Below are 18864 nucleotides of genomic sequence, written 5' to 3'. Positions count from 1 at the left end.
CTTCAAGTATAACATGCCTTCCTTCTCCTTTAAAGCAATAAGGTGGAATGTCTTCTATTTCATGCCTAATCCCAATACCATAAACAACAACAAATGACATTATATTCAGTTTATGTAACTTTTTTTGTTCTAAAATCTTAATCAGTAATCCTTACCCAGTAATGTAAATTGAGCCAAACTAACTATCAGTTACAGATAACCACAAATCTGAAATTCCTTATTAAAGCTTTTAAGACTAATACTATTTGTCTGACACATAAGGTGGTGTTCTGGTGGCCTTGTGGGGTAATCTCAGAGGTTTGAAAGGACAGTTTTAGGAGAGCAAGTGTTCAAAGGACCTCTCTGAGGATCGCTGAGAGCCTTCAGGAAAGATAGTGTCCAGATTACCTCAAGCAGTCGTCTTAGAGGTTGGAAAGGATAACTTTTAGGAGAGGAAATGTTCAGATGACCTTAAAGGAACAGTAACGTCAAAAAATAAGTGTTTTAAAGTAATGAAAATATAATACAGTGTTGCCCTGCACTGGTAAAACTGTGTGTTTGCTTAATAAACACTACTATAGTTTATATAAATAAGCTGCTGTGTAGCAATGGGGGCAGCCATTCAAGCACAGGATACACAGTAGATAACAGATAAGTACTACTATAGTTTATATAAATAAGCTGCTGTGTAGCAATGGGGGCAGCCATTCAAAGGAGAAAAAGCTCAGGTTACACAGCAGATAGCAAATAAGCTCTGTCTGTCTAATGTGTTATCTGTTATACATTAGTTAACCTGTGCCATATAGCCGTTTTTCAATTTCCGCCATTGCTCCACAGCAGCTTGTTTATATGAACTATAGTAGTGTTTCTGAAGCAAACAGATCAGTTTTACCAGTGCAGGGCAACAGTACATGATATTTTCATTACTTTAAAACACTTACATTTTTTGGTGTTACTGTTCCTTTAAGGGTTGTCTCCAAAGTGGGAAACAGCCGTGTTCAGAAGAGGTATTCTTCAGGTGGACTCAAAGGTGGTAAGAGAGGTGGAACAGTGTACAGGAGGGGTAGTGGCCTCCCGAGGAGATCTGGGCGGTGCAAAAGCAGGCCCGGATTTGTGGGAAGGCCACCTAGGCCCGGGCCTAGGGCGGCAGGATTTTAGGTGGGCATGCTGCCCAACCACACCCATATTGGTTCAAAAACACTGAGGATGCGCAGGAGATACAATCTCCATGAAAATTTGCATGAATAAAGGGGAGGGGGCAGGGGAGACAAACGGCAGTGGGCCTAGGGGCGCCCGCTATGTAAATCCGGCCCTGTGCAAAAGGACATTGTTCAGGAGAGTAAGTATTCAGATGGAAGTTTTATATGAGAGGTGAAAGGAGATGGATAAACTGGCCTCACAGGGTAATCTCAGATGTTGCAAAAGACAGTCTTAGGTGTTTAGATGACCTCACAGGGTTATTTGAGAGGACAGCATTCTGGAGAGGAAGTGTTCAGATAACCTCTTGGAGGGATCTCAGAGGAAAGGATACTGTTCAGAAAAGGAGGTAGTATTCATATGATCTCAAGCAGTGGTCTTAGAGGTTAGTAGAGGTTTCGATGGAAGCAAAGGTTAGCAGAGTGGTAGGTGATCATAGAATTCATGAGGGGAATTTGGGGAAAGTGGGGCATACTTGAATGGATGTCAAATGGAACAGGTTTAAATCAATTGGCAGAACAAGTTGCAGCAGAAAGAGTCTAGAGTCGCAATATTGTTAAAGTGATGAATGGAAGTGAGTAAAATGTTTATTGGTTCATTCAAGCTCACCTTTAGCCAATCATTGATTGTGTTGGCAGGGCTTTTATAATGTTTAATGATATGTCAATGTCATAATATAAGTTAATGTCATAAAATCATCTGTGCAAAAATCAAGGCAAATCTATTCATAACCACTTACATTAGGCCCTTACCTTCTATCCCTCACTAGAAGCCCCCACTTCTCTCTACTTACCCTGTACTATAGCACGATCATTGTGGCTTCAGGTTTTTGAGCTGTATATTGAAGTAGTTAACAGTAGACATTCAATACCCTTTATGGACTTTTCATTGATTTCTTGAATGTGGCTCTGAGATCATTAATGGAAAACACCTAAAATCTCATGTGCGTGTTCTGCATTTGCAACACCTGCCTTGCCTTGGGAGTTTACATAAGACGGGGTCACATAACGTGTAAGACTACTGATAACCGTTCCCTAAAAGGTGAAATCATCCCGTCGGAGTAGAGGGGTCTGAATCCTGCTTCAGCCAACAATTCAAATTCTGTGAATTAAAGTGGAAGCTTTTTGGTGCTTTATATATATAGACTATTCCCAGCTGAAATGCATTTGGTCATTTAATGAAATGTGCATCTATGTTGCTAACGTATACACAATCCAATGGCCATAAATATCAGAGCCTCATGAATGTTTATTAAATAAGTGGTATTTCCACTTTTCTTAAATGTATTTATTCCAACAATATGAACCATTTCAAGTTTGCACTTCTGCAGTTTTTATTCATCAGTTGGAAGAAGAAAAAAAAGGGAAACCACAAGGGTGACCCTTACTACAAGTAACAGACATGAACAGCAGCAAGGCTATAACCCACCTTCTTACTCATGTTTAGCAAAGAGAAGGGGAAAGCTCTTTGATGTGTGTGACCTATGGAAAGGAACCTACGCTGCTGACTTAAGTGCCTTGATGTAATTATGATTAATGAGGTATTTAATGATCTACAAGCTGGAGAGTCCGTAGCTCTCAAGGTTCCTTGTTAACATCCAATCTCCTCCTCGTCTCTCTCACTCCTGCACTGTTTTGGGAACATGAGTTTCTCGTTCTCCTGCCATTGACATCACCACATTCTGAGTTTGTTCTTAACCTTTAAATAAAAAATAAAAAAAAGCTAAGTTCCAGTAAATCATAATTTCGTCCAATTTTTTTTCTTCCTTCAAGTTTTGGTTTAAAGGAAAGGTAAAAAGCTCCATTGTTCCATTGTATTAGGTGGTTTGTGATGTAATGTCTTGCGCTCCCTCGTAGATTTAAAGCAGTTTTGGCCAGTCTGCCCACAGCGCTCTATAGGGTCTTTGCTCTTATGTGCAGACCTTTCAATAAATAATTTAAAAAGACAGGCGGGGCTTGAGTAGACCTTGTGTCTCAATAACTCTTTTTTAGTTCTAAATTGTGGCTTCACTATGGTAGCTCTTTGAACACTTTATCATTGTAGTTCATAAGTTAAGACCAGAAGACATCTGGATGTTCTAGTAGGTATGGTCTAATCGTGAATAGTACATTTTAGAGCAGTGGTTCCCCGATTGTGGTGCTGAGGTCCCTTTGGCTCAAAATATTGGTCAGTAGATCCAGTCTGAAGAGTTTGGTTAGAATACCTATTGCTCTTCTAGATATTCCTGGAAGCCCATTGAGGAAGTGACTTAGATTGATGACTTAGGTTTTCTTGGAACTATGGCCATTCGGCTACAAATAAGTTGATGAGGGTCAGCGCTAAAAATAGCTAGGAGAGAAAAGAATTTGGCAAATAGAGATCTTATAGTGTAGTATTTCGTTGTGAGTGTTGTAGTTCAACACCTCCACCTCAAAGACACTAATCTTAGATGTGTGCCTATTTTACTTTTTACACACCACGTGTTCAGTAATAGGTGGGTACTCACAAACGTTTAAGAATTTAATCGGCATATAGCTCAAAAATCACGAGGTGTAGCTTCCAGATAGAATTCCCTGCTGTAAAAAGATGTGGAGCAGTAATAGTGTAAAAACGTTTTATTACTGATAAAAATACTTAAAATTGTGCACTCACAAATTTGTAGATACATACAGGCATATATCATCAAAATGTCCTCACCATACTATATCAAGGACCCCAGTGTTCGTAGTTTAACTCCGACCAGCGTTGTTGCCACGTCCGTGTATGGATTCCCTGGCGCTTGGAAATGACGTCCACAGCCTTCACCTGACGCGTTTCGTCGATATACGTCGATATGGACCTCAGAGGCTCCATATGCCTCAACCTTGCTTAGGGAGTCATGCTAGGCATCAAGTTGGGGGCTTGAAGCACCAACTCTGTTTTAGAGGATAGTCAAGACTGGGTGGGTTGGTCATGATCTGCCATTGAAACAAATGGGAATAACCTTCTGTCCACTATTGGCAATTGGGCCAGTAAGCATGGAATTTGTATTTATTTGTAGCCTCCCCTCTCATCTAAAACTACACCAGTCCCTGTAACACCTCCCTAAAACAACAGTCCCAGTAACAACCCACTTGCATTTTCCGACCAGAAGAAGACCTAGTTGTTCTAGTAGGTATCCAAAATGAAATGCGCGAATAGTACATTTTAGAGAAGTGGTTCCCTACTGTGGTGGTAGGCTCCCATTGGGGCTCAACGTCTTGGTCAGTAGATCCAGCCTGAAGGGCAGGTATGTACAAATTTGGGTAGAATACCTGTTGCTTCCTAGATGCTCCTGGAAGCCCATTGAGGAGGGGACTTAGAGCAAGGTGTTGGGTGAAAACTTCTTTGATTGATGGCTTGGGTTTTATTGGAACTATGACCATTCAGCTCTGTTTCCATATGCCTCAACCTTTGCTAAGAGCTAAAGGAGTCATGTTAGGAGACCTCAAGTTGGGGGGCTTGAAGCGCTAACTGTTTTAGAGGATAGGCAAGACTAGGCGGGTCGCCAACAATCTACCATTGAAACAAATGAAATAAACTTTTGTCAATTATTGGCAGTTGAGACGGTAAGCATGGCATTAGTATTTATTTGTTGTCTCTCCTAAAACGACACCGGTCCCAGTAACAGCTCATTAGCTTTCACTTCCAAACCATTCACACATTTGTTTGGTTCACCCAAAGCTGCTTTCTGATTGGTTCCAAGGCATTACTACACTGGTGTGCCCTTGCTCAATGGATCTGGGCTTTTCATGTACCTGAATTCAATGGGTGACATGTGACCAATGGGGCCCTTAGGCAGCAAACATAAACATTCAGCTTATCGTGTCCATCAAGCTCACTGCTGTCGGACTTCATTTCCATGCCTAAGATAGCAACTTTTGAAAAAAAAAAAAAAATGTTGGGTATTTCGAAAAATATTGTTTGTCCTGTGCCTTTGGCATATGCACCCGAGGGGGAATAACCGGTGCAACACAAGAACGTGCAACGCTGTGAAAGTGAGCCTTGTAAATACTACTGCGGTTGGATTGTGCCAGAATAACAGCACAGGAGCCAGCCGCTCACAATACTCTCCCTTTAATACATCGGGGCTTTTTGTTTTGTATTCAGGACTTTGTTCTAGTGAGAGGCCGGCCAGAGTTTAGCGCACATGGATATTCCATTATTTCCTGTATCAAGGTACTATAAATAGTTGTACTATGGCAGATTGTAGAGCGGGACTAATACACATCTGTTCAGCCGAGGGAGTAAAGAATAAACATCACACAGCAGCCAATTCTGCAACCCACGTGTACTTGCATCAGCACACCTTCCAAATGCCCCAGTTCTGCATCTCCGAGACTGTCCGGATAAAGTTCAGGGTCCTCGTTCCTCCGATCAACCTGCTATTTATCTATTTATTCAAACTGCCAGTTGCTACTCCCCCCCCCCATTCTGCTTTCATTGTATTTAACCCAGCCAGTGGGGAAATTAAAAAATTCTCATCCCACAAGTATGTCCAGGCCTTATTGCCTTAACGACATGCAAAGCCCAGAAGCTCTCACACTTCTGTAAATAAAGGGAACTTCCTCTTGTACATTTTATATATTGCCCCAGTTTTCATTCCTGAAATCTTAGCAAATCTGGACTTCTTCTGTTGAAACAGCAACATCTGTGCTGAAGCAGAACAGATACACCCCAATGTTAAAGACTTTGCACTGGAGAAACGAGTATTCCCCAAAGTGACATCTGCCTAGTCATGTGGCTATGCTGGCTAGCTTGTGATTGGTCACTCACAGATTCAGGAAAGTTTTTAATTGGTTAATGTGGCTTAAAGCGTTTAGGCACAGAACATTCCCAGAGGCTATTGTCCCCACTACTACTAAAGGCACCATCTATCCCTACTATACCTGCTATCCCACAGTCACGCTCCCTTCCCAGAGACTATTATCCACTGTTACTATAGACACCATCTCTCCCTACTATACCTGCTATCCCACAGTCACACTCCCTTCCCAGAGACTATTATCCACTGTTACTATAGACACCATCTCTCCCTACTATACCTGCTATCCCACAGTCACACTCCCTTCCCAGAGACTATTATCCACTTTTACTATAGGCACCATCTCTCCCTACTATACCTGCTATCCCACAGTCATACTCCCTTCCCAGAGACTATTATCCACTGTTACTATAGGCACCATCTCTCCCTACTATACCTGCTATCCCACAGTCACACTCCCTTCCCAGAGACTATTATCCACTGTTACTATAGACACATCTCTCCCTACTATACCTGCTATCCCACAGTCACACTCCCTTCCCAGAGACTATTATCCACTGTTACTATAGGCACCATCTCTCCTACTATACCTGCTATCCCACAGTCACACTCCCTTCCCAGAGACTATTATCCACTGTTACTATAGGCACCATCTCTCCCTACTATACCTGCTATCCCACAGTCACACTCCCTTCCCAGAGACTATTATCCACTGTTACTATAGGCACCATCTCTCCCTACTATACCTGCTATCCCACAGTCACACTCCCTTCCCAGAGACTATTATCCACTTTTACTATAGGCACCATCTCTCCCTACTATACCTGCTATCCCACAGTCACACTCCCTTCCCAGAGACTATTATCCACTGTTACTATAGACACCATCTCTCCCTACTATACCTGCTATCCCACAGTCACACTCCCTTCCCAGAGACTATTATCCACTGTTACTATAGGCACCATCTCTCCCTACTATACCTGCTATCCCACAGTCACACTCCCTTCCCAGAGACTATTATCCACTGTTACTATAGGACACCATCTCTCCCTACTATACCTGCTATCCCACAGTCACACTCCCTTCCCAGAGACTATTATCCACTGTTACTATAGGCACCATCTCTCCCTACTATACCTGCTATCCCACAGTCACACTCCCTTCCCAGAGACTATTATCCACTGTTACTATAGGCACCATCTCTCCCTACTATACCTGCTATCCCACAGTCACACTCCCTTCCCAGAGACTATTATCCACTGTTACTATAGACACCATCTCTCCCTACTATACCTGCTATCCCACAGTCACACTCCCTTCCCAGAGACTATTATCCACTGTTACTATAGGCACCATCTCTCCCTACTATACCTGCTATCCCACAGTCACACTCCCTTCCCAGAGACTATTATCCACTGTTACTATAGGCACCATCTCTCCCTACTATACCTGCTATCCCACAGTCACACTCCCTTCCCAGAGACTATTATCCACTGTTACTATAGACACCATCTCTCCCTACTATACCTGCTATCCCACAGTCACACTCCCTTCCCAGAGACTATTATCCACTGTTACTATAGACACCATCTCTCCCTACTATACCTGCTATCCCACAGTCACACTCCCTTCCCAGAGACTATTATCCACTGTTACTATAGGCACCATCTCTCCCTACTATACCTGCTATCCCACAGTCACACTCCCTTCCCAGAGACTATTATCCACTGTTACTATAGGCACCATCTCTCCCTACTATACCTGCTATCCCACAGTCACACTCCCTTCCCAGAGACTATTATCCACTGTTACTATAGGCACCATCTCTCCCTACTATACCTGCTATCCCACAGTCACACTCCCTTCCCAGAGACTATTATCCACTGTTACTATAGGCACCATCTCTCCCTACTATACCTGCTATCCCACAGTCACACTCCCTTCCCAGAGACTATTATCCACTGTTACTATAGACACCATCTCTCCCTACTATACCTGCTATCCCACAGTCACACTCCCTTCCCAGAGACTATTATCCACTGTTACTATAGGCACCATCTCTCCCTACTATACCTGCTATCCCACAGTCACACTCCCTTCCCAGAGACTATTATCCACTGTTACTATAGGCACCATCTCTCCCTACTATACCTGCTATCCCACAGTCACACTCCCTTCCCAGAGACTATTATCCACTGTTACTATAGACACCATCTCTCCCTACTATACCTGCTATCCCACAGTCACACTCCCTTCCCAGAGACTATTATCCACTGTTACTATAGGCACCATCTCTCCCTACTATACCTGCTATCCCACAGTCACACTCCCTTCCCAGAGACTATTATCCACTGTTACTATAGGCACCATCTCTCCCTACTATACCTGCTATCCCACAGTCACACTCCCTTCCCAGAGACTATTATCCACTGTTACTATAGACACCATCTCTCCCTACTATACCTGCTATCCCACAGTCACACTCCCTTCCCAGAGACTATTATCCACTGTTACTATAGGCACCATCTCTCCCTACTATACCTGCTATCCCACAGTCACACTCCCTTCCCAGAGACTATTATCCACTGTTACTATAGACACCATCTCTCCCTACTATACCTGCTATCCCACAGTCACACTCCCTTCCCAGAGACTATTATCCACTGTTACTATAGACACCATCTCTCCCTACTATACCTGCTATCCCACAGTCACACTCCCTTCCCAGAGACTATTATCCACTGTTACTATAGGCACCATCTCTCCCTACTATACCTGCTATCCCACAGTCACACTCCCTTCCCAGAGACTATTATCCACTGTTACTATAGACACCATCTCTCCCTACTATACCTGCTATCTCACAGTCACACTCCCTTCCCAAAGGCTATTACATTTGGGACCCCTAGTATTCGCAGCTATTTATACTGTCTGGAGAGAGTCTGTTAAGTTCACTAATGTAAGAGACTGAATATTGTTGTAATTTATTACAGAAGCATTTGGCAATACAGTTGAACTCCCATTTTACGTTTTTCAGGGGACCAGAAAAAAATGATGTAAAATCCAGGAAAATGTAAAATCAGGGAAATGTATTATGCGTAATATAGAGGTGGAACCACAAAACAACAATTAAAGGGAAACTTAAAATCCGGGGATATAAAATTGAGGTTTCACTGTATATGAAATCATTATGAACACAGTCCATATAAGTGTGTTAAGGCTACTTGGCATTTATATCGCAGATGATTAGTATTGTGAGGTCCGTGCCCAAAACCATTTTTATGAAGTTTGTTACTTTCGAAGACCTTGATGTATTTTTCTTGTTATCAGATCTGTATAAAGCGCTGAACAATAAATGGGTTTATACAGCTGTACATACAGAGCAGCCAGTATTACTGTGTTAGGATTGTGGCTAATGGAGCTCCTGTTCTTGATCTACTCGACTTGCTTGTGGCTGCTTTAGCCTAAGGATACGCCATTGGTTACACATGTTCACAAATAAATATAAAAATGACATTAAAATTTTTTAAAAAAGCAAGAACACGATTTGTGACAATTATTTGGCTGTCACCTGTTGCCATAGCGAGTTTTATACGGGGGGGGGGGCAGACACACAGTGAATGCGCAGCCTGTTTAGTCTACACGTGAGTGTAAGGTTATACATTACTGAGCGCTCTCTGTGCCGTGACGCCTGCCCACGTTGTCAGACTGTTTATATACAGCTTCCATGAGAACAAAGATGGAGGCTGCCAAGGCACTGCTTAATTCCTCATGTGGGAATGGACCTCATTCCTCTGGCGTCTGCTCTTGTTGGAATGCTTAAAGGAGAATTCTCATACTGTACTGAGAAACAACATGGCAGCTCTCACATGTGAGAATATACAGAGAAGGAATGCTCTGGGCACACAATAAGCTATACCCTCATACTGTACTGTCTAAGGGAATCAATATGGCACCTCCTCATCCCATATGTATAAATACAAATATACAGAGAAGGAATGTTCTGGGCACACAATAAGCTATACCCTCATACTGTACTGTCTAAGGGAATCAATATGGCACCTCCTCCTCCCATATGTATAAATACAAATATACAGAGAAGGAATGTTCTGGGCACACAATAAGCTATACCCTCATACTGTACTGTCTAAGGGAATCAATATGGCACCTCCTCCTCCCATATGTATAAATACAAATATACAGAGAAGGAATGTTCTGGGCACACAATAAGCTATACCCTCATACTGTACTGTCTAAGGGAATCAATATGGCACCTCCTCATCCCATATGTATAAATACAAATATACAGAGAAGGAATGTTCTGGGCACACAATAAGCTATACCCTCATACTGTACTGTCTAAGGGAATCAATATGGCACCTCCTCCTCCCATATGTATAAATACAAATATACAGAGAAGGAATGTTCTGGGCACACAATAAGCTATACCCTCATACTGTACTGTCTAAGGGAATCAATATGGCACCTCCTCCTCCCATATGTATAAATACAAATATACAGAGAAGGAATGTTCTGGGCACACAATAAGCTATACCCTCATACTGTACTGTCTAAGGGAATCAATATGGCACCTCCTCCTCCCATATGTATAAATACAAATATACAGAGAAGGAATGTTCTGGGCACACAATAAGCTATACCCTCATACTGTACTGTCTAAAGGAATCAATATGCCACCTCCCTCCTCCCATATGTATAAATACAAATATACAGAGAAGGAATGTTCTGGGCACACAATAAGCTATACCCTCATACTGTACTGTCTAAAGGAATCAATATGCCACCTCCCTCCTCCCATATGTATAAATACAAATATACAGAGAAGGAATGTTCTGGGCACACAGTAAGCGATACCCTCATACTGTACTGTGTCAGCTTTATGGCCGGGCAGTGAAGTGGTTGTTGTGAGTCCGTGCTGCACGGGAGCAGTAGCTGCGGGTTCATCACTGGGTGAATGCTGTCAGGGATAGGGTTCATGGAGAGGTGAAGGCAGAACATTGCGCACATACTGTAAATACATAACTCCGCTCGCTATTTTTCTTTCTCTTTTCCCCCTTCTGTCTGACTCATCAGTGAATTCCCTCCCAAGCACTCAGGTGCCGTGAGCAGTGCACTGGTTTCCTCCACCCTGGGACTATTTACAGGTGCATCACCCGCAGCAAATAATGCGAGCATGCAGAGTTCTCATAAACAGCAGCACTAACCTTGTTCTCCCCCCGATAATGAGCTTCTCTCACAGTACGGTCAGGTCATCCACCTGTGCCCTCCACGACTGCTACAAACCTTGTTTGTTATTGCTTATGTTTTATGTTAGCATGGCAAGGAAACAAGATATCCATACAAGCCCAGATTTTATTCAGAGTTTGCCCATTTTTGACCATGGCGCCTGGCACATGATAGCAGAGTTGATTATTTCAACTTCAATCATCCACTGTTATCTCTTCTAAAGGCCAACATACATTGGCCAATCTCTTACAGTATCCAACAAATCAGGCCCATTGGATGGATTCTGTATGAGATGCCGTGTATGATATGACCTCCTCTTTTGTTTCTGCTTCTCTTTCCTACCTCAATGCACTGTCCACCGGCCAACATGGGCACAATTGTTGTTGTACCTCGCACACCCTAACTACTGGGCGGAACAAGCATGCCTGGTGCACAAAGGTGGAGGCTCAGCCACCTCCCAACGGTTGTCCAATAGAAAAATCCAATGGCACACAGGTCTTCTGAAACACTTCAATGCTTGACAAAGGGGTCCGTAATAAACACTTGAGAAGTGTTTCAGCAGACGTGTGCCATTGGATTTTTCTATTGCACTGGCCAACATGGCACATTAGCAGATGAAATGCGCAAGATATCCATAGTACATAGATCATAATCATCGGGTCACCAGATATATATTAAAGAATCGTGTATGGCAAGATGTGGAAACATCAAAACAAGGCCTTCTCATTTCCTCTCTGATGCACATGTTTGGTCCATTGACTTAATAAACATGGCACACACTTCTTGGCCTAAGGTAGCTAAGGCAGGTGCCTGCTCAGCCAATGTTTGGCCTAAAAAGTTGGGCACCCCCAAAAAGTTATATTTACTTACCTGACACCCTGGGCCAGTGCCATACCTCCCAACATTTTGGAAGTAAAAAGAGGGACAAAATGTTTTTTCCACACGTAGCGCATCGGAAAAAAAATTGCCACGCCCCTTTCTGTGGCCACACCCCCTAATTACCATGTTCATTTTACAAAATTTGGCAGGTTATGAAAGTTTGAAAATAATTCTCCTTATCTAAACTGTTTTTTTGTGTCTCAAAATTGTTACAGAGTATCTTAGTTGCTCCTGTTAGCTGTTCTGGGCTCTCTACTAAAAGCCAATTAAGTTAAAAACTTTGTTTCTTTTTCTGGCTGTTCAGTGCAGAGAAAATAGGGACTTTCCAGTACAAACGAGGGACTGCAGGTTGAGCTGTCAAAAGAGGGACTGTCCCTCCGAAAAAGGGACAGTTGGGAGGGATGCAGTGCTCCTATCAGCAGAAAACTCCACTGACCCAGGGTTCTGTCAGTGAGCACCACGGAGCGATCGTCTTCTTCGTTCTTCAAATTTCCCGGGGCAGACGCATGCGCAGTAGAATGAAATAGCTTTTTCGTTAAAGTTTGGCTTTTCACTCTACTGTGCAGCCGCAAAAACAAAGAAAAAGCAGGAAAAAGGTTCACTCAGTGCTGCTCGCTGGAAGAATCCTGGGTCGGTGCAGTTTTCTGCTGGTAGGAGCACTGGCCCAGGGTGTCTAACTTGGGGTTCCTAACTTTTGGCACCCCAAGCAAAAAAAAAAAGACTTTCATTCTCCATTAAGGAAATTTGGTATCATGTGGTCACGTCTGAAGGTCATATGAATAATTGTTTGCTAGTTTCTCTAATTGCTGAATGGCAGAACAGACCAGAAGAGATGGTGCCAGAGTATTGTGATGCATGGTGCACCTCCATTTGGGGCACAGACCATCCTGAGACAATTTGGATACATTTAAAAAAGGTATTACATGAATTATATCCATCACTATTGATTTACATACCAATTAATATGTCTGTTTCACTAAAGGAGATCAGCCACATCACCTCACCTGATATTTATTATGGTTAAAAGATCTGTGAATGGACTTACATGCTTCCATTAAGGGATACGATTCTGTTCCCCAGAATGCTTGCGATCTGGGGTTTTCCGTGATAAGGGTCTTTACATAGTTTGGTTCGCCATACTGTTAAGCCCCCCATAGACGTGACGATTCTTCTTGCCGAGCGACCGATTTTAGGGAAGCCCGACCAATCCTTCGAAATTATCGTGCGGTTAGTGGTATTCGAACAATCGTACATCTTACGATTTTTCGGCTGACATCTGTCGGGAAATTGATCGGCCAGGTCAAAAAATCTTTGTCGGTCCCAGTGCAATCTATCTATGTTTGCAGGGCCAAGCAGGCAGCTCCCCTTTGTTTTCCTGCCAAATTGGTCTTTTTAGTTGATGGTAAATTCGTACGATCGTTCTGAGAAGATCGTGGTCTCACGATCAGGATCTGATCTTTTAAAAATCTCAGCATCTATGGCCAGCTTTAGTCTACTAAAAAATCATTTTAACATTAAATGTATCCAATGGGATTGTTTTGCCTCCAATAAGGATTAATTATAAATTAGTTGGGATCAAGTACATGGTACAGGTATGTAATCTGTTATCCAGATCCACATCCAAATTACAGAACGGCTGTTTCCCGTAGACTTCATTATAAGCCTATGATTAAGGAGTCTCTCCCGAAACGCTTCAGGAAATGAAGATCTATCTGTCGCAATAAAGAATCTCTTATTTTATCCGGAGTGATTATAATGAAAGATTATAATAAATGATGATAATCAAATAATCCAAATTTTTAAAAATGATTTTCCTTTTCTTTCTAATAATAAAACAGTAGCTTGTACTTGATCCCAACTAACATATAATTAATCCTTATTGGAAGCAAAACCAGCCTATTGGGTTTATTTAATGTTTACATGATTTTCTTTAGACTTAAGGTACGAAGATCCAAATTATGGAAAGGTCCTTTATCGACCAGATTTTTCTGCTAAAACATAACTTTTATTATATAGACTTAAAACATTTGAACAGGTCAACAGTTTGATCCCCTTCTTGGACCTTTATCAAGACCTAATACCAAAAGCACATAAGACCACATATTGGGTGCATCAGTCATTCAGCCATAGTGCCAATAATATATAGGGTAGCAAATGTGTTGACCTTCAAGCTGGACTTTCTACATTAAATTCCCCCCCCCAAATCTTTAAAAACATCTCAATGCCTTTTGTCAAGGTGGCATCTTTATTGTCATGTTGAAATAAAGGCAGGCAGTTCAACAGAAGTGGTAGAACTATGGACTATGGCTTGTGGGAGAGAACCTTGAATAAGCGAAGTGAATCCAAATAAATGGTGAATGCAGGGGAGTCTTGCCGAAGTGATCCTGTAACCCCAACCCTTTTAATGCCAGATTGGGATCATCATCATTGTTTGTTTCGTTGCAGTTCATCAATTCCATTTTCAGTGAGCAAATCTGAAATGGGTCACTAGTAGATTATTCTCCATGCCCGGTTTAGTTAAATCCTCTGATAACTAGCATGTCGTTGATGTAATTCTTTAGATATTGTTTCTTCCATATGAACCAGAACAGGCGTGTGGGAAGCTGTCCAACCCCCCCTCCCCCTCTATCCGACATGGGCTGTAAATAAAATTGCAAGGAAAATTCCAAGCTCTTGGCGTGGTCTTCTTAAACACACTTCACTGATAAATGTTGAAACGGATGGGTCTGTACCAACAGCTATACCCCTAGCTTAATTAACGGTGGGAAAAGCACTTACATTTGCTCCCCATTATATTGTCGCCTACACGGGGGTGAACTTGACTGTTGGATGAAAACCTTTAGCGACTTTGACCTGGTGAGCTACTAGGTGGCAATTTCTAGGGTTTTCTGCCCCATCTACGGAGCTACTAACCTCTGTGTGCATAAATAATAGCCATTGCTATAAAAAGCCACAGTGTATGGACTCCCAGTTTCCAGCTAAGGGCCAGGAATGATGTTACCCTAGTGCATCTCTAATGGGAACGCACCAGTCTGGCAGTGTCAGCTGGTGGTCATTTTGTGCAAGCTTAATACACCACTCTTTAGGGAAACCCCAAATTAGACGTGATCTCAATTTACTGATGGAGATCTTCCTGCACGTCCACACTTTTAGGTTGACTGGGATCCCTGGCTACTATATGGATGGAATTATCATTGCAAGTGTCCGCTACGACTCAAGAATCAACAAAGGCCTCTTAATATATTATTTGCCTTCGTGTCCAGCCTGCTCTGGTATTTTGACATTTCGTAGGTGTGAGTGACAGGGACTTACATTCACCCGGGAAGAGCAATGGTTCTGCTCAGCAATGTTAATCCCTCACTCAAATAAGATTTTGCTAAATAGATTTTTCTCCGAGTGTGTGTCCTGTCATGTTTGATGTATGGGGCCTGAGTCTTGGAGACGGCAGGTTTTGAAAGAATTGATGGTATTTGCATATTTCTTTTTTGGAATCTTCCCCGGAAGGCACAGACTGAACTTTCCCAAGTCCCATGACACTCTCCGTGCCTCCGCGCTTGAATTTTATTCTCCTTTTCAGATTTTGATTTCTCTTGCTCGGAAAGGTGAAAAGTTGAAGTGTGGTGTTCCGGAGAGTGAGATGCAGGTGGCGTTGAAATTGTTTGTTGTATGTTTAGACATCTACTGCAGCCTATTATAGGGGAGATAGAGCCACAAAACCACATCAAAACAATGTGCCCTGTTTCTTTTGGGCTTTTGTTCTTCTGGTTTTGCCTGTGGGTTCTAGGAAACAAACAGCCGTAAAAACACTGTTTTCTTTAGATTATGCATTCAGTGCTGCCATACAGCGTGAGAAAAGACTTTTCTCTGACTTCTAGTACTGCCATGTGTCAAACAATTATCCAGAATTGCACAGAGAAAAGCAATTGTAATTACCTTTGAGTCCTCCTGTAGATTGTAAGAGGTCAGTAACAGATTGTAGTTTGTTTAAAAGAAACCTGTGCTTGGTGCATGTATGAATTACTGTCGGGGTCAGACTGGGGGGCCTAGGACTGCTGTCTTTGGGGCCCCCCCGCCCCTGCTACAACCCACCTTCAGAACCCACCCCCCTTCCGCCAGTGCACGTAAGATGGCACCTGTTTTTTTTGCCGCAAGTAGCCTGGAGAAGGGAGGTCCGTGGCCGACACAGCGGACTTGTGTAGGGAGCGGGTCTGGGCCAGTGGGGCCCAGTCTGACCCTGATCCCTGTTCATTTGTTGTGGAGTTCCACAGAGGTGGTCACTAAGATAGATTAGGGCCTAATTGGCCTGGTGGTGATAATTATAGCTCAATTAAGTTAACTGAATATGGGACCCAAGGGGATGATGGAGAAGAGGTGGCAATGGAGCAAAAATCAAGCCCACTTTGTTTGTATAATGGCTCTTTTGATGTACAGGTCTTGAACCAGAGAGTCCAAATACATTTACAGGAAAGCCTGATGGAAATATTTACTAGCAGTTAGCTGTTGTTGTACTTGGGAACTTGTACAGTAGTCCTATGCAACAGAAAGAAGAAGAGACCTGCAATATGTTGTCTGGAGATGGCATGTCCTGTTAGCCATAATGATAAACAATTCAGGTAATTGCAACCTGAGGCATGAGCAGTATTGGGTTGCACAGGCCAAGTGCAAAAAAAACTTCAGACACAAAAAAACTGTTTAGATAAGGAGAAATATTTTCAAACTTTCATAACCTGCCAAATTTCGTAAAATGAACATGGTAATTAAGGGGTGTGGCCACATAAAGGGGGCGTAGCCATACAATTTGCTGCGCTACTTGCGAAAAAACGTTTTTGTCCCTCTTTACTTCTAAAATGTTGGGAGGTATGCCCTTGGGGACATGTCTGGAAGGGTGTTGCACCAGACATACAGTATTAACTCACCCAATGGCTTCCATGAGGATTAGTGATATATTAAGGTGAATATTGACAATTCTGGGATCTCCTCGTGTTCATTTCACTTAGGTTCATCCTCTACTCCACTGCAGAAGCTGCAGAGAATCCCAATGAATTTACCTGAAATCCATTGAAGTTCTTAAGATGACCCCTCCTGCTTTGCTCTTTAAATCATTGCCATTAGGGTTTGACCCATCTTATTGAACCTTGGGTAACCTATAACATTGCTGCAGGAGATTATCCTTCCCCTTCGCACCTTGGCTAACCTCCATTCCTCTCCGTAGGCTGTTGATGTTCATGATGTTGTGTCTGTGCTGCAGATAGGAATCACTTTCATCTATAACCTTAGTAAACACCTCAGACACTTGACCTGAAAATGGAATCCTACTACCCTGAGGTTATTATGGGGTCAGAAGTCAAATCTTAGAACCACTTAAATGCTTGGGCTTTTTATCGTGTGCATTCTGTTTTGTCAACCACTTTCCATCAGAAGAGGAATCTCTGTGTTGTGTTGAGGGATTTTGGGAAAGACCGTAATGATGTCTTGGGTTGTCTGACTAGAAATGTTTGGCTCACTGTGCAGCTAAAGTTAGACTTACTTATGTGGCTAATTGGGCAAGCCAATACAGAGTAGTGGCCTCATGTTCTGTGCATGTGATTCTCGGAACCCCTATGTTTGCTCAAGGTTGAATTTCTGATTATAAATTCCCCCGATTCCTGTTAAGTGTTTTCTTATTCTGCGGTACAAAGGTGACTCCACTTTCGGTTAACTGGAAGGGAACTCGGGATAACTGGTTTGTACCTCTCTGAAAAATGATTCTACATCTCTGGCCCATAGGGCATTCTGCTGGTGAACCTGTTACCTTCCTTTACAGAAGCACACGATTGATATCATGAGTTCACAGATAAGGTTTCCAAGAACTTTGGCAACTAGCCACGACCAGAGTGTGATAGCTGCTATTTAAAGCTTATTTTTGTTTCAGAAAACCCCCGGAGGCTACACAGGTTAAGGTCTTCAAAGTTAATCACCTAGACATGCTGGGAACAGACAGCTGTCAAGAAGGGCGTGATGTGATTGCTTATATTTTCGTGCAAAGACTTACCCCAAGCCTGAGCTATGGAAGGCAGGAGTCATGTTGCATCTTATTTTTTTTTTTCCCCTCTCTCTCATCAACATTCTCAGTATTGAATACACATTTTTTGGGTCAAGATGCACTTGGGTAATACTTACAATCACTTGCCCTTCCCCATATTATTACTAAGAAGAATTTTAACAAATTTTTCCATTGTAAGTCAAATAATTAAAGTGTTGACTCTTCGGGCAGAGATGTCCATCCTTCTTGCTTTTATTCTTCACTTTATTTTACCTCGTGAGTGCAGATGAGTAAATCACAGCTGAATGTTGGGTGCTCTTGGGCGTTGGTATTGGGCATGATTTGACAAGGTCTGTACGAAAGAAAAGATCGTTGACACCCCCTTAAAAGCCAACTCTTCTCTGCCAACCCATAAATAAAAAGGTCTTGACCCCATAATAAAATGACCGATAAAATTATGTTCCAGTCACTTTGAAGAAGAAATGTTAATCATGGCAGCCCTGTATAACAAATATAAATAGTGTATATTAGACCAGCCCAACATGGCTTCCAATCAGGAAAGAGTTAAAGGAGGAGGTGGAACCCTGAACCATTACATTTCAGAACCTCAACAGGGTTATGCTCGAACATACTAAGATTTTTCCTTTCTTTCTGTGCTGCTACAAATCAAGGAGGATTTGATCCAACTATGTCCATCTATGACAATAAAACTCAAGGTGGAGATTAAGGTTTGCGTTCCATAATCCATTAAACCGACCACACAAGGGCCAGTATCTTA

The 18864-nt window shown here is 42.5% G+C and overlaps 1 protein-coding gene across 5 annotated transcripts in view; it reads left to right on the top strand.

Annotated features, from left to right (window-relative positions):
• The window catches only part of exoc6b.L (exocyst complex component 6B L homeolog), a 158435-nt gene that overhangs the window by 121992 nt on the left and 17579 nt on the right, over window positions 1-18864 (top strand). The gene's annotated exons all lie outside the window — the stretch shown is intronic.

Source organism: Xenopus laevis, chromosome 1L (genome assembly GCF_017654675.1).
Source record: "Xenopus laevis strain J_2021 chromosome 1L, Xenopus_laevis_v10.1, whole genome shotgun sequence".
In the NCBI taxonomy this organism is placed as follows: Eukaryota; Metazoa; Chordata; class Amphibia; order Anura; family Pipidae; genus Xenopus; species Xenopus laevis.
This window is presented reverse-complemented; position numbering and strand designations above follow the sequence as displayed.